The 26,152-nt window shown below is 37.6% G+C and overlaps 1 pseudogene; it reads left to right on the top strand.

The window, feature by feature from the left end:
* LOC117524153 overlaps positions 1–26,152 on the top strand; it is a 122,755-nt pseudogene that overhangs the window by 19,691 nt on the left and 76,912 nt on the right.

The following is a 26,152-nucleotide window of genomic DNA, read 5'->3' as shown; positions in this document are numbered from 1 at the left end:
GGTTTAGTTAATGAGTGCTGGGCAAAGGGCCAGAACCTTCCCCTCTTATCTGTCCACTGTGGCAAAACATGACTCATATGTTTTAATTTTGTCTCCACACAAAACTTAAGTGTGTAGCGGCGGAGGCTCCGTGTGAGTGGTGGGACTCAGTCAGTCGCACATTAACAGGTGGATGCTTTGCAGCTGGGTGGAGTTGGGTCCTTTTCATGGCAGAGAGTGGGGCTGCAGGGAGGGTGGGGTGGAGGCCAGAGCTACTACACTGTAGCTTTTGTCTGCACACACGGTAACCTGAGTTTGCGAAAGGAAACTGAGTGACGTGCTGCAGGCTGTGGAGCACCTGCAAAGTCAGCGTGTGATAAGTGGAGGCAGAGGTAACGTGCACTCACAATGTTACTGTGAGATCTCTGCATGGAAGGAGATCTACAGGAACGAGCCAGGATGGGAGGAGAGGAGGCACCGGGTTCAGATCTCTTGATGGAGTTGGAGTCTGGCTTTTATGTAGAAGGGAACTTGATTTGGAGCTTGGAAAGACAGGTGAGCGAGGAGGAACTGGACTGGCTCGTGTCTAAGAAAGAAAGCAAGGGAGGTGATGGAGGTGACCCGGATTCAGGGTCGGTGATGGATGATGGAACAGAGGAGAACAGAGAGGAAGAGATGGAGGCAGCTCTGGATGTGAGTCTGTGGCCGGTGGAGGAGAGCGGCCGTTATGTCCGCATCTCTCTAGAGGAGGTGCAAAGATACTACAAGTTCTCTCGCTGCTGTCAGTGGCTGTACGGTAAGCCAAAACACTCACCTTCTCCTCTTCTTTCAGTCTTCTTCACGGTGGGTATTTTATCTTTGAGCTGCAAGAGTGTCACATGGTCACGTGCTGCTTAATCTGCTGCTCGTATTCAAATTACATCACACAATCATCAGCTTTGTTCTGAATTAGTTTTATAGTTCCTGAAACATTTGCATGTTGTATTTGTGTTGAACTTCACATCAATCTGATTTTCTGATTTAATTTGTCTGATATTTTTTTGTTTTAATTCAGTACTGGCTGCAATGAAATATTATTCCCATCACTAGTTTGTCTGTTGATTTAAATAGATTCACTGAATAACTATTTCTCACATCATTTTGGTGTAAAGTCTCCACATTGCCAATTTTTGGCAACAGTCTAAAACCTCAAAGAAATTAAAGTTGCAATCCAGAATGCACAAATCTGTTTGCCCCCCCCCCCCCCCCCGCTTTTGTTTTTCTTTTTCTTTTTTATCAAAGATGTGACATTTTCTTCAGCATTTCTTGAATGTGCATGTCTAATTTTTTGCAGGATTATCTCTAAAACAAATGCAAACTTTGTTTGCATTTGTTTGGTGTGCACGTGTGTGCACGTCTTCCACTACATATTAATTCTGTAGGTTTTCTACGTCATGCAATTTCTTGGTATTGAATTAGTTTTGTCTTTACAGATGAAAATACCAGTGGCTTGTTTATGTTCATGCACTGAGAAGGTTTCTGTTGTTTCTCCACTGAAGCACAAAACATGACGGTTCTGGAATTTTGCTTTCAAATAAGAGCAAAGATTCAAGATTCCACGTCTGGATTCTGATCAAGAACAAAGTAGTGCATGACAAAATGCAACTGTAATTAGTAGTTCCCAACCAGGGTAGTTCTCATTTTCATGCCCATGGCCAAAGTTCTTTATGCAGAAAGTGCATTTCCACTAATTTGTGAATGAATGCATGTGTGGCGCTGGTCATGTGCCATGTTTTTGCATTGCTGTCAGAACTGTTCTAAAATTGAGCAAAAAGCTTTTCTGATCATTTGCACAGCAGAGCAATATTGAGATGCACCTTAGATGTGTGGGGTCACAATTAAAGCTAAATCAAAGCCAACATTAATGGAACAATACAAAACGTCACCTTACTGCTTCACTGTTTCACCTCAGGCAGCTTGGGTGGCTGCTCTCCATATTGGCTCACTGTGCGCAGATGTTCACCGGCCAGAAAACCTTTCACTTGTGTCCGCTGTCTAAATAGCGATGCTCCAGATTCCAGCACACTCTAAGTCTGAAAGGTGACAATAAGTTAGCCTGTGATTTCTTTTTTCATGTTATCCCCTTTCATCGCCATCAGTGGACGTATGTGGCAACACACAAAATTCCACTACAATTCTCGATACACAGGTGTTTCAAAGTTTAATTACAGTTTTACCTCCCTGTTCTGTTGTGTATATTTAGCAACGTATATGGACATCATTTTTCTCCTCAGGGTTGCCACCTTAACTTGTTAGGTCATGTTAACTTGAGTGTTTTATCCAGCAGGTGGCACACACGTCAACCAGCCATTACATAAACTAAACAAAGTTGCATTTTTGATTGATCTGGTGCACCGAAGCTCACACAAGTTGAAGACATGCAAAATGATAACATTCGTTGTTTGAGAGTTATTGCCTACACAAAATGTCTGGAATGGACTAAAATTTATCTACATGTTATTGTAACTACAAGTCCTACGCTGTTACCAGCATAAAGATTATTTGCTATTTCTAAGAAAAACACCCCAAAGCAAATATAAGATAAAAAAAAAAGGCCCACAAGATTATCTGAACAGCTGTAGTTAGCTGCATATGTTGATGTTAAAAAATTTTAATTCTTTTAAGACGGTTAGGTTGTGTATATGTAGACTGAGTTGTATGTGCATAACTCAACACACTTAAACTCTCTGTCAGCATCTAAGATTTTGCACACAGTTCACATTATAGTTTAAATATTTACAAAGTACAGGTCTATAATTACTTCTTAAAATATTCGGTCATCAAGAGTATTCATGGTACTATTAAAAAAAAATGGTAACTTATTGATTATAATACTTTCACATCTTTTGAGGTTATGTGGTTCAGCCTTGAGGTCTTGCTCTACATTTGTAATACTGACATCATCGATACTCGTTACAGAGTAGAGAAAGGTGGAAATAAGATCAGAAAGAACAGTGAAGTGGTTTCACTCTCTCCTGTGTTATAAAACACATTTTCCCATCCAGGCTGCTCAGCTTTTTCCACTCATTTTTCCATTCACCTTCAGCTGTGAACGCTTTCATGATAATGTGTAAATTGGGTATCGCAAATCAACTATTAACACCCCCCCCCCCCCCCGATATTTTAAGAAAAAGCAGTGGCTGTGACTTTTCCGAAGGGGATTTTTGAGTTGGGGTAAGAGAATAGCCTAGGACACTCTGGTGGGTGTTGGTTAGGTTGGCTTGGATTTGATACGTGTGGGATTTGCTGGGGGCAAGGTGGGGCAGAGGGGGGCGGGGTCAGAAAGTGGAAACTGATGAAGGTTCCAGTGTGAACCTGAGCCTGTGAGCTCCCCACAGATGGCTCAACACCTGAGGCAAAGAGCGTCTGTCGTCGGCATTGAACACGGTTTAAGCGAAGTGAGGAACAACAGAGATGTCTGGTTTTCTTTCGCCTGGCTGCTGTTCTGGAGTCAGTTTGGAGTGTGCACCCTCGCTTGAGGTTAATCCGACAACAGCAGAGAGGGGAAGGAAGCACTGTGTCAAATAACAGTCATAGATATCGGTTGGTCAGCATCTCCTAATCAATATTCATTAACTAATCAATAGAGGATGATGGCAGACTGTTGTACATGTCAGGGCATGTCATTTAACTGGAAAGTGTGCTCAGATTAAACTGGAAGTTACAGTGACATTTCTTTAAAATTGCACTATGGTGACTTTAAACCTTTTTTGGCTGTTGACTATTTCTAATCATGTTTGATTGATTGTGGTATCGTTCATAGATGAAGTGGTTGCTGAATTATCTGTATGTAAACACAGTGTACATGTTTCTGTTTGTGGCAGATTAGAATAATCTATGTCTTGACCTCATGTCATCTGCTGTCACACAGGATTTAAAACCACCTGCTTCGCTAAAGAGGAACCAGACTGACACATCTGTGATGCTGTCAACTCACTCTGTTTTTTTTGTTTTTTGTTTTTTTTTTGTTTTTTGTTTTTTTTGTAATGTTGCTGTCATACACAGCAATAAATGCTACTTTGTAGCATTTATTACAGAGAGGGTATTCATATAATAAATGTCGCAAATTAATTTATGGCTATGCAAAACAATACTTTTGTGTAGGTAAACTAATTTAGCACAGCTACCATTTAATTTTAATGATCCAGATTAATGAATAATTAATTAATTAAATTAATGAAAAATGTACTCAAAAAATATAATCAAAATTTACTTTAGCTGTTTTGGCATGAAATATTTATGAAAATACATAAATCTGTATGTTTTTGTTGTACTGTAGCCTATACAGTAAAAGAAAATTTAACATATTGCTGTTACACATTTTTCAACTCTGCAATTTTTTGGTGTTTCACAATGTTTACTTTAAACAGGTGACCATCTGCTTTTCTTTTTTTACATATGAAAAGCAGCATTTAGTATTCTGTCATAAACTGGGGGATGCAGCAGCCAGTTAAATATACAGCACCTCATTATATTTGCAGTTTGTAGTGGTCGGGTGCGTGTTTTAGAGATTGTTGAAAGTGGACGTGGTATTGACATAAGTGTGAAAATGATTATAAAAATAACTGCAAGCTGAAAGAGAAACCATTACGTTGTGATGAGGTGCAAAAAAGGGATTGAATTTAGAAATAATAAATGGTAGAGGAGTAAAAGGCAATGAGTGCTCTCCTAGTTTAAGTTTGGTACTCTGAGGCGTGTGTGTGTGTGTGTGTGTGTGTGTCATGCCACCCTAAGGGGAAGTCATCTGATAGTTCTCATTGGAAAACAGACTTTTTTTTTATTTGTTGAAAGGGAAACAAACAAATGGCACCTTTAAGAAAACAGAGAATAAAAACACGAGGAGGAAGTGTGACCAGCCACTTTACAATCTGCAAAAATGGCCTGATGGCATTTTGAAGGAAAATTAAAAGCATTAGACTTTTAGTGAACCTGAAGCCCAGCTTGATGGATTTGGTCAGGTGACCCTGTGGTGGTGACACCGGACAGGTACCATGTGTTCAACTGTTTAACAGGAAACCTTTTTTTTTCTGACAGACTGTTTGTTGTGTCCAACACTGCTGCAGTTATTTGTATGCTATGTGTAATTTAGGCTCTGTCTCATATATAATAAGCCATATATCGTTTTAAAAGTTGTTATCCAACTGCATTGTGGTTCAATATTGATTATTTAGCAATAAATTGGTGTTATTAATGCAATAAATATGTACCCCACTGTTGGCTGAATGACCACTGGGACACTTTGAATTTTCTGATTTTAGAGGGTGAACATTAAAAAAAGCACATTTGATGAATAATATTTTTTTGAGGTAATGTAATATAACCATTGCATTAATGTAGTTTTTTCAATTAAAGACATTACAGAAAAACTATTTCATCTTGCCAAAAAATGTTATTGTGACTTGCCTCTTTATGTTACTATGGCAACCACACTGACAGCATAATAACTCCCTTTGCACGATTTCCCATCATGTTTGGTCTCTATTTTGTAGTGGTTATGCGACAAATGAGAGAGGCTTTCATGCAAAGTTACGTAAACATCAGCAGACTGACTCGAACTCGAGCAAGAAGCATTTGTAAATACAGAGGGGCAAGTGCCTGAGCATGGCCAGGTCTAGCCTGGGGAATTGAAGAATTATTTTCTATGGAGGTTGCTATATATATCATTGTGATTGTTAAAAAAATTATAAGCTGATATATCTGAAATTTCTTAGACATATCACTTGTTACTGGGTAACAGGCAGAATGCATGTCTGTGACATCTTTGTTTTGATACAGACTCTAGAACAATGTTCCAAAACGTGGGTGTTGCAATGGTTTCCTGACATTCTGGAAAAGTGTTACGGATTTACCATCACTAATTTGCAGTACTGTTGAAAAGTTTCTTTAGTATCCTTAACCACATGTTTTATCCATTCTTAATTCTGGTTTTACTTTCTTGTTTTGTTGCATATTTCATGTGAAGCAGTGCAGCCAGAAGGTGACAGACACGCCTATAGGATGTTAAATGAAAATTGAACACTGTCTCATAAATCCAGTGTCTTTATGTGCTGTTTTAATTTGGTGAATTGCAAGACGATAGGATTTGATGCTTTTGATTTACTGAATTACAGCTTATACAAGTGCATGTCTGCGAACGAGTGACACACCCACTCACTCACCCACTCATCTACATTTTTGCTGTGCCAGTGCAGTGGATTATGTATGGAATGTTGTTTAAAAAAATGCAGAAAGTTATTTTATGGGATAAAAATTCAGATGTTTGACTCTCTATATCATGATGATGAGATAGTAAGTTAAACCTTTTACTTTCTGAGCCATAATTGAGATAAAATCTGATATTGTGACTAGATAAGAAACAATTACATTGTTCCTGCACCCACTCACTTCAGCCGGAGGCATGGCAACCTTTAAATGGTAAAACGTTAAATGGGCTGCATTTATATAGCGCTTTTCCATCTGCATCAGATGCTCAAAGCGCTTTACAAATAATGCCTCACATTCACCCCAATGTCAGGGTCCTGCCATACAAGGCGCTCACTACACACCGGGAGCAATAGGGGATTAAAGACCTTGCCCAAGGGCCCTTAGTGATTTTCCATTCGGGCTGGGATTTGAACCGAGGATCTTCTGGTGTCAAGCCCAGTGCCTTAACCACTACAAGATCATCATCTCCCCTTTAGATCCTTTCCACTTATAGTGACAACTTTAGCTGTTTCTTACAAACCTGAAAATGGGGAATATTTTTGGGTTACATCTCCTCAGTATCTGTGGGGAATTTTTTTTTATTATTCACCTTTAAATGTCTGTTTTTAAGACATCATGTGGGCTATGATTATGACACTATGAGTCACACCAGGATAAAATAAGATTTTTCAAGTTCTGTATATCAGGGTAGTTTATCTGACATGAAATCTGAAATGTGTGCAAGAACAAAATGTAGATTAAAAACCTGAAATCAGATTATTTTCAATCCTCTTGACTGCACATGAGGAGGAGAGGCTGGCATGAGAATAGATATAGATAGATATATACTTTAATGTCCCCGTGGGGAAATTTGTCTTGGATTTCTCCGAAATTATCACCCATACAGAGATACAGAAGACATAAACAGTTAATAACAGTGAATAAAAAGTAAGAAAAATAAAAATTAAAAAATAAGTAAAAAACATGCAAATACTAAGACCTCCTACTAAACCTGATTGTTAGCTGTGTTTGTTATGGTATTTGTTAAGGACTGTGATTGATATAGGAACAAAGGAGTTTCTATATCTATTCAGTCTGCAGTGGGGGTCTCTGAAACGCCTGCCTGATAGTAGCAACTCGTATTGCGTGTGCAGGACATGGGAGGGGTCAGAAAGAATTCTGTCCGCTTGCTTCAGTATACACTGATCAAAAATTGACTGAGGATTGTGTCATACTGTTTCAAACCAATGATTTTCATTGCTGTGAGGACAAGGTAGTTTAATTTTGATCTTAGGGACACAGGAAGGTTCCCAAACCAAGTGGTTATGCCCTATCTTATAATGCTTTCCAGAACTGCCTGATAAAACAGTAACATAAGTTTTTGGTCGACTCCATGAAAACGCAAACGCTGCAGAAAATAGAGTTGTTGATTCAAGCGGGAACATAACCAGTCAACATGAGTGTTCCATGTAAGGGAGCTGTCTATAGAGATCAAGATATTTGTATGAATGCACCTGTGTGATTGGTTGCTGGTGTATAATTACAGGGTTGTGATTGCAGACCAACTTTGGATCAAAAAATGACTTCCTCTGTCTTTTTAACATTTAAAGTGAGGTGACTGGAGTCACACCACTCAACAAACTGCCTTACTTCTGAATGATAGATATCCAAATCATCATTCTGTTAAAGTAAGCACAGAATTACTGAGTCGTCTGAATATTTAAAAATGTAGTTCCCAGGGTGGTGCTTGGGTGAACACTCATTAGTATATAAAGTAAAAAGGACAGGTGAGCTCACACATCCCTGCGGTGCTCCAGTACTGATGTCTTTGATTTGGGATAGGCTGGAATTTACCTTGACCTGCTGTGTTCTGTTTGTCAAAAAAGAGTGAAACCACCATATAAGTGATGGGTTGACGTCCAACACTTTACGTTTCTGAATTAGTAAGTATGGCTGAAGCGTATTAAAGGCGGAGCTGAAGTCAATAAAACGTAATCGGGCATATGATGACTTGTCATCAAGATGTTATAAAACAAGATGCATATCTATTTTCAGCCTGCTCACAATGTATTTCTCAAAACATTTCATCACAACTGATGTCAATGCTATAGGCCTAAAATCATTGTTTTCAGTGGGGTTTGCTTTCTTGGGCACTGGGATGATCATGGAACGTTTCCACAGGGCAGGGACTGTGTGAGTGTCTATGGGTAACAATGAGGGAACAATCAAAATCTGCAAAGTTTGCAATAATACACACTTATTTACTTCTGTTTATGTGTGATGGTGCATTGTCTGGTGTGTGGAAAATTTTGATAAAATTCTGATATTGCTGGAAATTAAATAAAAAAAAAATGCAAATGATGTTTAATTGATTTCAGTGTTCCGTTGTGTTTCGTTGTACACGATTAGCTGATTTTGGTGTTTTTGTTCCAGATGAGATCATGCAGCAGGACAGCAGCCCTCTCTGTGCCGCTGACATCACCCCCGACCTTAAGAAGCAGTTTGCCTTCCTTTCAGGTGAGATTTTTTCTCTGCATAAATCATTTGCACTCCAGTTAAACTGGATTACATGTAAATAGTGTGAGTGGATTTCTCATTAGAGATTAATATTTGCCATTCAAATGTAAAATATTTGTGTTTGCACTTGGTCAGGTTTTCATTCTGCAGGATTATTCAAAAAGTTAAAAAAAATACTTCTTTTTTGTGAATGTGTGAGAGGGTTGAGCTGAGTCTGGAATGGATATTAAAAAGCTTTGTGACATATGAGTATTTATGTTCTATTTCTTATATTCTAACTTACATTTGATTTTTTTAAAACCTAATATGCATTCCAGTTGTTGTGTACTTTTTTTTCTTTTGTCAATTTTCATATGTAGGTTAAATCCTGAAATGCTGAGGAACGTATATCCACATTTAATAATGTGTAGTTTTGAAACCATGAATTATTAACCATATATTATATGACTTGAGGATTCATTTGTAATTTAAGTATGCATGCCTCAAATATTAGCTAATTAATGTTTATTTTTTTAGTTTTAGACTGTAACACATATACAAACTAGAAGGAACCCAGAAAGTGATTACGTCTGTCAAGTCCACGTTTCTGAATGTTTAAAACTTCTTCTAGATCATGGATAGAAAATATGTTCCAGATCAAATCCACAATAAAATCTCTCATTTTCTAGGACATTATCCATCTGCTCACAAATTTTCATCATCATACTCCTACAACCTTTTGAGTTAAATGTTGCATTGTGCCAAACATTCTTCTGGATTTCAGTTCCACAACATACTCCAGATCACCTCAAAAACTCAAAAAAGTTTTTTTTTTTTCCCCAGGATATTACCTATATAATCACGTAATTTCACTGAAATACATTCATTACCTTTTGAGTTATCCTAGTAAGAAACAAACAAAGAAAACATTACCTCATTGTTGGAGGTAAAAATAGAATCTAAAAGCTTTGACTGCAGACTACACATTTTTTTTTTACTGTTTGCAACTTTTATTCTTTGTGACTTTTTTACAATTTTATTTAGCATTTTCAACAGTACATTATTCACAAAACATTCCAGAAGTATACTGTTCCCTGCTGCTGTTTATTTTTTATAAACCAAACCCCAACAAATGACAAAAAGAGATGGCGAAACATAAAAATATATACATATAGAACCAAAAGAATAAAAATAAAAAATTATAAAATAAAATAAAATAGAATACACAGATTGATTCACTTCACAGCTAACTGTAATAGTATATTAGTGATTTGATTTCAAGTCATGGTAAGATGATCATTCTAAATGTTTCCATATATATCAGAAAAGGCTGCTATGCCTTGAGAAATTTTTCAGTTGAACCTGCCAGGGTATATCTCATCTTTTCTGAATGCAAAAATTTCATGAGCTCTGCAAACCACTGCTCATGTGTGGGAGGGGCTTCCCGTTTCCACCTCAAAAGTATAAGGCGTCTTGCAATCAGTGTAGCAAATGCTATTGAATTTGAATGATATTTTGGATGTAAGACGTCTGGAGGTATGACTCCTAAAACTGCAGTCAGAGCAGAAGGGGAAAATTTAACATTATATAATTCTGAAAATGTATTAAATATAGATGTCCAGTAGTTACGCAGTTTTGAGCATGCCCAGAAGGTGTGAATGAGTGAACCTGTTTCTGATTTACATCTATTACACAATTCTTTGTGACTTTTATTCTTTAAAATATACAACAGGGCTGACAATCAAATGATGTGCTATATTACTTTAATATATACTGTATTTAGTGTCACATCAGCACCATGGACAGCTCACCATAATTACCTCCTGAGTCCTGACACACCCAGCATGAGAGTGAAGTCACTGAATTAACTACTTTGGAAATTTGTATATAAATAAATAAATATGTTTATAGCAATGCTTTCCAGTGATCACTCATTAATGAGTGACTCAGTACTGGTGGATTCTAATATAGTCATTGAAAGTATCCATATACTGAGTCACTGTTATGTCTAATAAACATTGAAAAGGCAGCTGTCATAAACAAGAAGCTGAGATAATTGTGAATTTTCAGTCTGATGATTGTCTGATGATTACTTTAGGTGTTAATATCTGTTTACATCTCATTTTTCAATATCTATTCATTATATTTGGGCCTTCTGTTACCGACACTGCTGCAGTTACGTCCATATTAAGGATATTTGGATATTGACAATGTTTTTGTTGTTTTAACTGTTTATCACAGTATATTAGAGTTGAAAGTAAACAATAAAAATGAGTTGGTACATTAGTGCAAACTTTCTGCTTTATTTTTGGGTATTTGCATAGAAGCCACTGAAACATTTCAGGAATTGTAGCAGTTTTTGTGTGTAGTTCCCATGTCTCCTGTGGCAAATCAAGATTAGATATCATGTCTTCTTTTCAAAGGTGCATAAATGAATTTTTAATATTTATACAGGAGCCAATAACAATTTTTAATAAACTAATGATGCAACACTCCTTCTGTGTGTGTTGTTACGTGTTTTTCCATCCCTTACTGACATAGCCAGGGCAGGCACACATGCATATTTAGTGCATGAGATTACCATGTGTACTACTTTATGCTAAATAAGTTGTAATTCTTACAACAGCAACTTTACTTTGTGATGTCACTGTGATTTATGAAGCAACAGGACAAATTGTTGGATGCACAGTGTCTGAAATCACACCTGCTGCAGCTTCTAACATACTCATTGTTGTCAGGGGTATTTTGGTGGCTTACCTCATTTTAATTAATTAATTAAACTTTGAGGATAGTTTATTCCAGGCAGGTCTTGACGACTGGTCTGAATGCACCGTAATGGATATCTGACTTGAAATCAACTCTTGAGCTTTAATTGTTGATTTTTCAGTGTAATAATGAGAGAATGAAACACAGCTGGCACTGCAGCAGCAAGCTGTCCAATTACTTTTGGTCCCTTAAATGGTGCAGCAACCACACCTTCTGGTAATTCCCACGGCATTCATCTGATTGGAGGGAATTTATCATCAAATTAAAGTTGACACTCCGCAGCAGCTTATTTGCTTTTAACTGTAATAAGCAAACATTGTATTTCTCCAAATATTTGTGGACATAAATTGTATGATGTGCAAAAACAACTGTGCATGCATACGGTGAATGTGCAGAAAGAGGTGGCCGCTTGTGTGTCACTATTTTGCAAAGATCTAAGCAGACATGAAACCATGACCAAGCACTGGCTGTTACTATAGCAACAAGAGAAGAAAAGCAGACATATTGATATTCTAGTCACACAGACTGACAGAGCAGCTTTTCTCACCAGACAGAAAAGTCTACGTACGTTTGCTTGTGTTTCTCATGTTGTGGAGACAAAAATGTGTTTGAGGATTCACATTGTCGTGAGACACATCAAGTTAATTATCACCTTTTAGTCTTAAATTCAGGGTTAACATTGGGGTTACAGAGTGATGGGGATGGAACGTGTGCAACCGTGTTACATAATCAAGATACAAAAGGATGCAGCTACAATTTGTTGCTGATATAAAGAAAAAGACATCATCAGATTACTTATATGTCTGATTAAAATGCAGGGGTTGTTTGACAATTAATTTCATAGCACATAAATAAAACAGATCTCACAACACCTGATGCGCTCTATTTTTCTCTGAAGTTGTGAGATGTGTTTATGGTTGTACTTTATCTTATATTCTTATTTTATCTATAGTGAAAACAGCTAAAATAATATGAATATTCCCTGCTGTTATACACACACACACACACACACACACATACATAAATCTGACTGATAACAGGTGACCGCCATCATTTTATTAGTTATAAAAAGCATAAAACCATTATTTGGTTAGGCCTGATAAACTGTGTGAAACTTCATCAGAAATTCACTGCACTTTTTGAATTAACGAACTATCAACATATAATGACAAAATAAGCACGAATATTTTATTGATATTTTACAAACATTTTCATCATGATCTTAAAAATTAGCTCACTGCTCTGAAAGAGACATGTCTGTCATACAGAGAAATTTCCAGTGAAACCAATTTTTTAATCACTTTTTTTGGCTTTTTACAAAAAAAGATATATAATATTTATTTGAGTTCAAACCATAAATTAACCTTAATTAGGAAATGCTTATTTCTGTTAAATCCTCTTTTTTATTGAACTATATCAGAAATGTAAATATAGACGTTAGGTTTTATTTATTTTTTAGTTTTTAATTTTCCCCCCGTGATGGCTGAGAACACCAGCGCCTCCATGTGGTTAAAATCTTTAACTCGATGATCTCCTAGATAAAATATTTTCCAGCATTGATTTGATTTTGAGATACAATTTAGTTTGTTTTGCTTTTTGTTTCGATATTCCACAAATTTGGGATTATTAATACATTTTTAGGGGGAAAACCTAATTTAATACATTTATTACAGAAAATAGCAGATGATGAAGAACGTGATTTTGCACTGTGTTGCATAGGTTTGCACACATCATCAAAAATTTCAAAGAAATGCAATTAATAATGTAACACGTGGACTGATAAAATACTGATTTTTAGTTTTTGCTTTCAGCATTCTTTGGAGTAAAATGTTGGATGTTTTAATGGAACATGTTATGGTTTTGCTGTGTGTGTGTGTGTGTGTGTGTGTGTGTGTGTGTGTGTGTGTGTGTGTGTGTGTGTGTGTGTGTGTGTGTGTGTGTGTGTGTGTGTGTGTGTGTTACATCTGAATCGCAATAGGTTAGAGCAACAGTTTCATCAGTTTCTCCTTTTATTTATTATAATATCATAAATACAGCTCTGACAGACATACAGCAATATTTCCAAAAGAATTGCACAAAGGATTTTTTATGCATTTTCTTGCATTTTTCATATTTTCCTTAGGAGGTCGAGGAGATAATGGCAGCCCCATCATTGTTTTCCCAGAATTCCCTGCCTTTGGTGAGGTCACAGACAGAGAGTTCCACAGCGTGCTGACCTACCTGACCAGTGTGCCGAGGTAACTGCTGCTGCAGGAGTTCTGCTCTTTTTCTGGCAGTTGTCAAAAACACAACACAGCAGTGCCCTGCCCTGCTTCTTTCCCAAATGCATGCTGGGATATGAGTCCACTCTCTGTGGGATGGGTGAAATGAAGCCAGAGAGACAAAAATGAAGTTCAAATGGAAATTTAAGATGCACTTTTCCTTTGTGAATTAAGTTGGCCAGTAGGAGGCATCAGATACAAAGTTCAGACCTTCAAATATTTGAGGCCTGATGAAAACTTAAAGGACAAATTCACCTTTTTTTACACCCTTAGTTATCTCAAAAATATTAACATTCAAACCTATGAGTGCTCTTCTCATCGTTGGCAATTTTGACTTATGAGCGAAATCCTGATTTTGTTTTTTTTTAAGCTATAAAAATAAATATAGTAAATGGGTATTAACACTGAGTCCAGTTATATTTATCTAAATTAATATTTTTTTCAAACCTTAAAACTGTAGTCTCTTTCATTTCTTTTTTAAACATTTAAATCATTAAAAGAATTTTTTTTAGCACCACTCTAATTTTTTCATTCGTATTCAACTAAAGAATTCACAATATGCGTATTTCTCACAAATATGATCAAAATGCCCTTTTTTGGAAACAGTTTGGAATTTTAACCCAGGTGGATTAAAGTGCAAGACACCATGACACACACAGCTCAGTTTCCCTGCATTGTTTTTCTGTGCATTGTTATGGTACAGATGCTAATGTTACAGTAGTATCACAGGGGGCATGGTGGCTTAGTGGTTAGTAAGGATGCTTCATGGCAAGAAGGTTGTGGGATTGCATCCCGCCTGGTCCTTTTTGTGTGGAGTTTGCATGTTCTCCCCATGTCTGTGTGGGTTTAGTTGGAGTCTGCTCCTTTCTCCGCCCCTGTCCAAGGCAGCGTCTCTACAACTGGAGTTGGTCCCTGGGCTCTCGTACTGGTTGGATTGTGTCTAACTGTAATTAGGATGATTAAATCCAAAGGACAAATTTTGCTGTACGCATTTACAATGACAATAAAGGTCTTTCTTCTTCTTCCCTTCAAAGAAATGGAAAAAAACCATGGTGGACATGGCCGTCGAGGTGATGGTCAAGTAGTTAAAGCAATGAGTTTGTCACCAGACGATCTTTGGTTCAAATCCCTGTCAGACTTTAAATTCACTAACAGTCCTGGGCAATGTCTTTAATCCCCAAGTTGCTCCTGGTGTGCAATTGAGTGCCTTGAATGGCAGCTCCTTGACATTAGTATGGGTGAATGTGAGGCATCACTATAAAGCACTTTAACCATTCAAGTCATAAATCTGAATTCATGTAACATTTAAGTTTTGCTGGATCTTTACTGGACATTAGTTTTAGTGTTTTTTAATGAGTTTGACAACATGAGCCAGTGGGGAGACTGAAGACTTTATCGTAGCCTTATAAGATGTATTTTTCCTCATTGTACCTCAAAAACTATGAGCTCCCAGTTTCCATCAAATGCAACAGGGAAAAATGCAAAAGGGAGTTTTTCCTTCCCACTGTGGCCAAGTGCTTGCTCATAGGGGGTCGTTTTGACCGTTGGGGTTTTTCATAATTATTGTATGGCCTTGCCTTACAATATGGAGCGCCTTGGGGCAACTGTTTGTTGTGATTTGGCGCTATATAAGAAAAAAGTTGATTGATTGATCTGCAAAACACCACCAATAAAACTGTGATTATGCCACAGAAGTAAAGGTCCTTGATAAAAACTACATTTCATCATGATGTAAATTTTGTCATTTAAAAAAAACACTGAAACTTTAAAATTGTGTAGTGTAGTTATTATTAATATGTTTCTGCATTTTACAATCAACTATAACATATATTTTCTGGTGGTATTATTAAATTCATATACATAGGGTATGGTTAGCATTGGCAACATCCACCATAACTGGGTTTCTGTTCTGGCACACAGCTTGATATAAACTAAAATATTCCAAACAGCCATATTGATGACAGTTTTAAAGGAGGTTGTTAGTGTTAGTGATTGTTAACTCCCGGATGGATAACTGTTGTTTTTTGACTCATGAATTAAAAACAGATGTCGTGCAAACCAAAGGTGATGAGAGCATTTGTAGGCTTGATTCCTACAAATGTTTTAATACGACTATGACTTCTTCTTTTTTTTATATGACTTAACATGGTTGTAATAAAAAAAAAAAAAACAGCCTGAACCTTTTAAGTGGATGAGACTGTATAATTTATCTGTGGAAGAAGAGGAACATCATACCATCCATCCATCAGTTCTTTGCATCCACTAATCCTCGTGGGGGGGTGGGGGGCATGCACATAGTGTGGGGGGAGTGTTCCCTGGATCCCTGCTTTAATAGGATGGACACTGTTTATCATAGTCCTGCAGATTGTTTTTGTGCACATGGGTAGAACAGATCCATCAGGGGGAGGAGGAGAACAAAGGACCTTTACTTTCTCTAAAACATCCCCTCTGGAAATTAAACAATAAATAAATACATAAACAAAATTCCTGTTCCTCTTCAGATTTTTCATTTTTGCAGCTGACATGATTTTTTCTAAACTATCGTTTAATCTTTTCCTTCATATTTTGTCAAATGTTTGTACCAAAGCCCTGACTTATGCCCATTTTATTAAAATCTGAATATATTGCAGTTTTCCAATTCAGTTTCCATAAATCTGGACATTCACCAATATCTTTGCAACATTTTGGTGGCGTTCTTTCATATCTGGTTTAACGTTAGTATTGCTGCTGTGTATGTCAAATATACCCATTTTGAAGAAAAAAAATTATTGCCATAAAATGTTTCTTTTGTTGTTGACCTTTACTGCCCACTGATGGTGGTATGCAAACCATAACATTTAGCAGCCCTTCCTGGTTATTTGAGGTGACAGATATGAAGGAGATCCTCTTCAATTTGTCAGTTTGCGCAGCATAAAAATGTCTGAAAACAGAAGCACACACAAGCACACAAAACTGAATTAAAAGATATATATATATATATATATATATATATATATATATATATATATATATATATATATATATATATATATATATATATATATATAAAATTGTTTGCTTTTTATTGCTATATTTTGATGTTTTCAATAATAACAATGTTGGTTCAGCTTTTGGGTCAATTCTGTATTAAACATCATAATACAACCCCTGGCAATAATTATGAAATCACCGGCCTCGGAGGATGTTCATTCAGTTGTTTAATTTTGTAGAAAAAAAGCAGATCACAGACATGACACAAAACTAAAGTCATTTCAAATGGCAACTTTCTGGCTTTAAGAAACACTATAAGAAATCAAGAAAAAAAATTGTGGCAGTCAGTAACGATTACTTTTTAGACCAAGCAGAGGGAAAAAAAATATGGACTCACTCAATTCTGAGGAATAAATTATGGAATCACCCTGTAAATTTTCATCCCCAAAACTAACACCTGCATCATATCAGATCTGCTCGTTAGTCTGCATCTAAAAAGGCGTGATCGCACCTTGGAGAGCTGTTGCACCAAGTGGACTGACATGAATCATGGCTCCAACATGAGAGATGTCAATTGAAACAAAGGAGAGGATTATCAAACTCTTAAAAGAGGGTAAATCATCACGCAATGTTGCAAAAGATGTTGGTTGTTCACAGTCAGCTGTGTATAAACTCTGGAACAAATACAAACAAAATGGGAAGGTTGTTAAAGGCAAACATACTGGTAGACCTAGGAAGACATCAAAGTGTCAAGACAGAAAACTTAAAGCAGTATGTCTCAAAAATCGAAAATGCACAACAAAACAAATGAGGAACGAATGGGAGGAAACTGGAGTCAATGTCTGTGACCAAACTGTAAGACACCGCCTAAAGGAAATGGGATTTACATACAGAAACACTAAACGAAAGCCATCATTAACAGCTAAACAGAAAAAAACAAGGTTACAATGGGCTAAGGAAAAGCAATCGTGGACTGTGGATGACTGGATGAAAGTCATATTCAGTGATGAATCTCGAATCTGCATTGGGCAAGGTGATGATGCTGGAACTTTTGTTTGGTGCCATTCCAATGAGATTTATAAAGATGACTGCCTGAAGAGAACATGTAAATTTCCACAGGCATTGATGATATGGGGCTGCATGTCAGGTAAAGGCACTGGGGAGATGGCTGTTATTACATCATCAATAAATGCACAAGTTTACGTTGATATTTTGGACACTTTTCTTATCCCATCAATTGAAAGGATGTTTGGGGATGATGAAATTATTTTTCAAGATGATCATGCATCTTACCATAGAGCAAAAACTGTGAAAACATTCCTTGCAAAAGGACACATTGGGTCAATGCCATGGCCTGCAAATAGTCCGGATCCAATTGAAAATCTTTGGTGGAAGTTGAAGAAAATGGTCCATGACAAGGCTCCAACCTGCAAAGCTGATCTGGCAACAGCAATCAGAGAAAGTTGGAGCCAGATTGAAGAAGAGTACTGTTTGTCACTCATTAAGTCCATGCCTCAGAGACAGCAAGCTGTTATAAAAGCCAGAGGTGGTCAAAGTCAAAGTGTCTTTATTTGTCTCCCTAAGGAGAAATTTGCCTTGGACAGACAGGTGCAACAAAATACTAGTGATGTGTTGGAGCGTTCTTTTGTTTTTCATGATTCCATAATTTTTTCCTCAGAATTGAGTGATTCCATATTTTTTTTCCCTCTGCTTGGTCTAAAAAAGTAACCGTTACTGACTGCCACAATTTTTTTCCTGATTTCTTATAGTGTTTCTTAAAGCCAGAAAGTTGCCATTTGAAATTACTTTAGTTTTGTGTCATGTCTGTGATCTGCTTTTTTTCTACAAAATTAAACAACTGAATGAACATCCTCCGAGGCCGGTGATTCCATAATTTTTGCCAGGGGTTGTATAAGTAATAAGAAAAGCACATTAGAAGGCGTCCCTCTGCCGAAAACACCTCATCCCAAAAGGCTAACAAAAATTCCTCTCCCTTTTAGTAGATTGACACAAAATATTTTATCAAAATAAAACAGAGACAGGATTTTTGTTTATTTTAATTTTTTTTTTTTTTAATTGAGGGGCTGTTATTTGAACAGATCATCATGAAACTTGATGAAAAAGTTGGATTTGTTCTGGATTATACACCACATTAAATTTTGGCTAATTTTGCTAATGTCCAGATCCAGCTTTTTTCATTAAATTTCATGTAAATCTATTCTAATAACAGTCAATCAAAAAGACAATTAAAAAGAAAACCTTTCTGCTATATTTTGCCAAGCTACCTTGAAATTTTAAAATATCTATTTCACATCAATCTGCCCTTTTTACATAATTTTGTGATTGATTCCTTAGTTTTTGAGTAATTCCAAATACATAAATAAATAAATCTTGAGTGTGAAAATTTATGATCTTTGGCTTTTTAAGAAAGGTGATTATGTTTTTATTTGCAATCCTCACACTTAGTTTCAGTGCGGAAGGTTCCCGGTTCGAATCCCACCCCTACCACATTTCTCCATGTAATGTGGAGTTGTGTCAGGAAGGGCAGCCGGCATAAAATTTGTGCCAATTCAACATGCAGATTCACCTTGGATTTGCTGTGGCGACCCCAAGTACAAAACAAGGGAGCAGCCGAAGGGACTTATAGAAAGTATAAGTTGGGGGTTCCAGGAAGTCCTAATAATCAATAATCAGGACAAAGTGTGTGGATGCACATGCAGACATGCCAACGTGTTTTTAACAAAAGCTGACCACTGAAGCTACAGGACATGTGTGAAGGACACACAGAGGGCAGGACAATGGGAGGGAGAAGGGAGTATGTTCTAACAAAATGCACATGTTAATTTATTTACCAGTATGTGCATGTAGATGCAAACAGTAGTGGAAAATTAATTAAGACGGGCAATAAATGTATTGAACTTTCTGCACACGCCGGTCAGCTTTACCTTCAATAAAAATGAATTTATTGTTAAATAGATCTATTCTTGTCAAACACTGTCATTTACAAATACAAAAACGCATGTGCGTCTTATGATATATAAAAAACTTTAACATAAGAAGCAACCTCTTCAATTAATATTGATCCAAAGATATTACTTTCACACTACCAGCAGCTGCTCTGCATTCAAGGTCATAATGGACAGATGTTGGACATTTGCACCTCACTGTGCACTAAGTACGTGCCCTGTTGGGGGCGTCGGCCCCTCAGGTACGTCCGGCCATCTGTCTCTGTGTTAAAGCAGCTTGAGGCTCAGCACGATCTAGAAGAGTCTTGATTTGTTAATGAACATACAGCAAAAAATTTGTCCTCTGCATTTAATTTCCATTAGTCAGACACGAACCAACAGCGAAGAGCAGCGGTCAGCCACAGTCCGGGATCCAGGGGCCAATTCCAGACACCACCATGTTCACAGGAAGTGAAAGGAGCATGAACGTAACACAACACTGAAACACAATAAAATATCTTCATTGTGCTAAAACAGACTGGAAATTTGATACTCGGCCACATGCGCTCCATTTCTTATTGACTGATTTCATGAAATTCCATTGGGTGTGCAACACTTAAACTTGACTCTGAACCACCTTCTACTGGCTCCTTTAGTTGGCATAATTATGGGATAACACTCAGTTGTGTCATACTTACACCATTTCCTTGATAACATAAGATAAACTTTATTGATCCCACAGTGGGGAAAATCAGTTGTTGCAGCAGTCACACAGTAGTAAAGAAAAAAAATCTACGAGTACATTAAAGAAAGGTGACAAAAGTATATTGCAATGTTTGCTGATGGGTGCATAAATACTGATGTGAACAGATTATGTGAAAAATAGAATGTGAGTATATATATATATATATATATATATATATATATATATATATATATATAGATAGATAGATAGATAGATAGATAGATAGATAGATATAGATATGGTAAAATTATTGTGCAGTTGTGTATGTAATAAAGCACAAAAGGTGGAGGAAGATGTAGTTGATAGTGCAAAAATCAGCTGGTGGTTGTGGTCTACAAACATTCAGATTCAGACAACTTTATTGATCCCAAAAAGGGCAATTACGTTTACACTCCAATTACCTCAGACAAGATGCAGCAATTAATCCACAATTATTACTTGTTTACCGTAATAATGGCCCACATGAAAATTAAAGACAACACATATACATTTGACATTGTTTATGTGCTCTAAACTTGAAGCAGTCCATTGTCCGAATTGAGGCAAAGTGGGTGAAGGCCGCGGCAGGAGGGGTCCGCGCCGCCCAGCTTGGGGGTTGAAGGCTGCAGCAGTAAAAACCGCGCTGCCTTCGAGGTGGCAGGGAAGAAGCCAGGGTGAGGGAAGTGGAGAGACATGGGGGTGGGTCTGACTGCAATTGGAATAAATGGCCCGTGGAGGCATTCTGTTCTGCACTGAGGGTGCAGCAAACTATTACTGAAGAAGCTGCTTAAGGCTCCCACAGTCTCATGTAAGGGGTGAGAGGGGTTATCCATAATTGATGACAGTTTAGCTAACATCCTCCTCTCACCTACCACCTCTATGGGATCCAGATATGGATATGGATTGAATTCTAATTAGCCTCAAATTAAAGTAGACACTATGAGGTAAAAGTCATTATTTGACATCTTATTTAACATCTATAATGTGCTGTGATAGAAAGCTAAGATGAAGTATGTCCCTATGGCCCTATCCGACACTCTGGAATGTTCTGTATATTCACTATAACTCACAGTCTCATTCAGTAGTGGTTGCAAAGATTTTTTTTTCTTGGTGGGTCTAGGTAAGGGCACAATTTTTTTAGGGTCTAATGACAGAAGTCATAGTAAATGTCGAATTTCAGTCACTATTTTTAACACTAACCTCAACACCCCCCTCCCCCATGTCACCCCAAATTTCCTAATACTGTCACAAAATGTTACATTTTTGTGATACTATCACAAACTATTGGTTAATCCACTTCATGATGCCATCACAAAATTGGCGTGAGATCAGATTGATTCAAACACACAATAAACAAGAAGCACATAGAGCTAATAACAGCATTAAAAAAATAATGCTTTTCTGATGGGACAAAAGTGTATATTTGGGGAAAACCTACAGGTTGAGCAAAAGCAAAATCAACACAACTAACAATGACTGATTCAGTTATTTAAATTAAAATGGCTCTAAAACACCCATAGGTCATAAAAGAGTAAAGGAAATTACAAATGTTAAATTAATAATGCAATGCAGAGTAGACAGAAATAACAAGAATAATCTTTGGTTAAAACTCGTAACAATTACATTTTTGCCAAGAGGCAACTACAGTGTCAAAAATACACATGCTGGATAATAAAATCTGACTTGTGGGACTGAAATTAGAGGTGGTAAAAACAGATTATTCATGAGCTCAAATAAACTCAACTCAACTCAGCCTTTATTTTGAAAGCACGTTTAAAACGACAGCAGTCGACCAAAGTGCTGTACATAATTTAAAAAATGGGCACCACGTTACCCCCAATTATAAATAAATAAATTAAAAATAACAATTCAATTTCAACAGACAATAAAACAAATAAAAGACAAAGTAAAATAAAGAATGAAAAGTAGTAGGAAATAATTTAATTTAATTAATTTACATAGCGCCAAATCACAACAAAACTGCAAATGAAGTGAAACTATAGGATTGATTCAGGAAATGATGTGATCATTCAGCATCTTTGAAACCTTTTGACATAGTGGGAGGAGGCATTTAAGTACTTTTAAAAGTGGGTCATATGATGTTCTAGTCGATTAGATCGAGAAATCACAATCTAATCATCTAGAGGTGATTGGATTTTGGAGTACTTTGGTTAAAGGTCAAAGTCAAGGAGAGCATCGTCTGAAAAACTTTTTTTTTAGGATAGTTCAACAACCAAGAAGCCTGAATGCATGGTCTGAAGCATGTATTGATCAGTAAAATATGTGTGATTGAAGTCATATGATGAAGTCATACATACCATATTTTTTAGAGTATAAGTTGCACCTGTCAAAAAATGCCTCTTGAAGAGGAAAAAACATATTTCATTTTTCTGTGTTAAGAGTGCTGCAATTTGGCATTTTTTGTGCATTGTTGTAGTTTATTTTTTTATGACTGGCATTTATTCTTTTATTATTGGAGTTTATTTTGTTTAGTGCTTTGATTTCTGGGAAAGTTCTATATAAACAGACTGACTTGCTAATTACTGTTATTAATAATAAATTTGTGAATTTTCAGTATATAAGTCGCACCGGAGAATAAGTTGCAGGGCCTTCCAAACTAGTAAAATGTATACTCTGGAAAATATGGTAGTCAAAAAGACCAGGACAGAGAGATGTAGATTTACTTGTGTATTTATATTGTGGTGTGTAGAGTGTGCAGGGTGTGCCTCTACCTCTGTCTGGCACGGTTCAACACCAGATGAGGGTAAATCAATTGATCCTTTTGAAATGTTATGGAAAACTGATTAAATTTTGCCATCACTCATGGAAATTGTTGGGGGGGGGAGTGCCTATGGGATTGGATTGCTTAGAAATGGGTTGATCCTGAAAACAGGATCTTTAATTGCAAATATCATTTTTCTGGTGGAGCTACTCAAAGGGTTGGGGGACACAGCCCCCTTTAACCCCCAGTGATCCTCCACTGGAGGAATAAAGGAGTAAAGATCAGCTCTGATTTGAAAGCCTGAATGCAGACATGAAGACTGATGACGACAGAGGACGAGACAAAAGGAGAAGAAACACCACATGAGAAGTGTCAGGAAGAATAGAAATGTCACAGAAAGAAAGACGACACGGAAAATAGAAATAATCATCAGCTAGTCACACAAAAAAAGTATAAAAGCCCCGCACCACACACACACACACACACACACACACACACACACACACACACACACACACACACACACACACACACACACACACACACACACACACACACCACCTTTGAGCTATTTTTTCTTACTTTTATAGAACAAAATGATTAATTGTATTGCATAAACTGACAGGTTAAAACTAATAACCTCATAATAAAAATCCTTCGCCCCTCTCCCCTGTGTTTATGCGCTGGCGGTACAGCAGCTGCCGGCGCCTCATTGGACAGCTGACGGAGGCTGCACAAGAAGGCGGAGGCTGGATGCAGCTCAGGACAGTGGCAGCCTCCTCCTCCTCCTCCTCCTCAGCACATCGCCTCCTTTCTTTCGGACCCTGTGTGAGTGTGTGTGATGGGGAGTAGGAGGAGGACACACTGATACGGGTCACTGCTGGGGTTCTGGTTCTGTTTTACACGGTACTGCTGTTGGACTCTGCTGGTTTTCACTCCACCCACACTGCTGGCATGGATCTGTGTCCCTCCTGTCTCCTGGGATCGGGGGGGTTTGGGGGAAGGTTTCACAGAGCTGGAAACCTGGAGGTGCTGAACATCATCCGTTTGTCTGGACTGTACCAGCTGTCTAAGAAGATAAATCCTTTGGTTCCCCCCCTTCTGGGCCCTCGTTGTTTCTGAGGGACCTCTACATCACTCTGTTCTGCTCTGCTGTGTCTGATTTTTATACTTTTGGTCACTTTCAGGTAAATTTATCAGCTGCCAAACGCATGGCGGTGACGCAGACGCTTGCATTGATTATGTCGCATCTATTTATGTTCCAGTTTGTCAACAACGGGCGTGGGATTCATCCTGGTTATCGATCGCCGGCAAGACCGATGGGCAGCCGTCAAGGGGACCCTGCTACGAATTGCAGTGAGTTTGTTTCTGCGTCCACATGAGTTTTTAGCCACAGTTTTAACACGCACCAGGATTTAAACAAAGAAGTGTAAGGTGTGTGTGTGTGTGTGTGTGCACGCGCACGCACACGTGTCTGTGGGAGCGTGCGTGTGTGCATGTGTGCCTTATGCCTTGTGTGGTGCTATAAGACATATGTGTCTTATATTTGCATTGTTTATGCCAGTGGTTCTCAAACTGTGATTTTTTTTTTTGGACCACTGATTCACTGACCGACTCATTCACTCACTTACTGAATGAATAAATGAAGGAATGAATGAATCACTTAATGACTGACTCAACACCTCACTGATTGACTCAATGAGTCACTGACTGACATACTGACTCACTCATTCACTGACTGACTGACTGAATAAATGAATCACAGACTGACTGACTGAGTCACTGACTCAGTGACTCAATGACTGACTGACTGACTCAGTAATGCACTGAATGACTGACTCACTGACTGAATGAATAAATGAATCACTGCCTGAGCCAGTGACTCAAAGACAGACAGACTGAATGACTGACTCACTGACTGAATGAATACATTAATCACTGAGTCAGTGACTCACAGACACTGACTGACTCAGTGACTGACTCAGTGACTCAGTGATGCACTGAATGACTGACTCACTGACTGAATGAATAAATGAATCACTGACTGAGCCAGTGACTCACAGACAGACAGACTGAATGACTGACTCAATGACTGACTGACTCAGTAACACACTGAATGACTGACTCACTGACTGAATGAATAAATGAATCACTGACTGACTGACTCAGTAACTCACTGACTGACTGACTCATTGACTCACTGACTGACTCAGTGACTGCTTGACTGACTGACTCAGTGACTGACTGATTGATTTCATCATATGCTTTCCTTGCTAAATGTAGATAATAAAAATCTTACGATATTCAAAATTATTTGTGGACCCACCTCAAAAAAGTAACTTTTGTTTTATTTTTGAGATATTTTTGGCCTCTTACAGAGATGCGGTGTAATTAGTGCCCCTCTTGTTGTTTATACAGACACACAAAAGTGGTTGCTTTTTATTTTTTAATCTTAGTGCACTGGCACATCAATCACAGGTGACTGTAAAATGAGGAGATAAACTACAAAAATGATGAACATTCTGATAAAGGAAGAGGAGATGGATATACCTTGTGGTCTCCAGAGACGTTGGACACCCACTCACTCATTTCAAGTAGAATCAGGTTTTATTAATCCCAGACGGGGGACTTTACAGGCGGACAGGCTGGTAATGGGGTAATCAGTCACCGCTGCAGTTACGTCCTGTTTGAGGGGATTCAGTGATGCTGCTAAATAGATGATAATGGAATCTGACAAGTTTAAACCTGCTGCCGTCTGTCTGCAGTGGAGACGAGTTCATGGGTTAAATCAATCATAGTCACTCTACTAGTACTCACAGAGCACAAATCTCCACCAAGACTGAACAATCCTGCAGCTCTGCATTGGAATTAACAACATTACTGTTAACACCTTAAATCAGTAAAGTTAAAGGAACAGCAGTCCATGTTCAATCAACAAATTTATCCACATGCATTTATATGTAATACAGTGTTCACTATGTTTTGTTCGAACTGGTTCTAAACTGTTTGATACTTATGACCTTGAGTTTGACCTTTCAACGTCAAGGGTCATGTGACCAAGAGAATC

Source organism: Thalassophryne amazonica, chromosome 14, assembly GCF_902500255.1.
Source record: "Thalassophryne amazonica chromosome 14, fThaAma1.1, whole genome shotgun sequence".
Classification (NCBI taxonomy): Eukaryota; Metazoa; Chordata; class Actinopteri; order Batrachoidiformes; family Batrachoididae; genus Thalassophryne; species Thalassophryne amazonica.
Note: the sequence above shows the minus strand (reverse complement) of the source record. Positions and strands in the feature narration are given on the sequence as shown.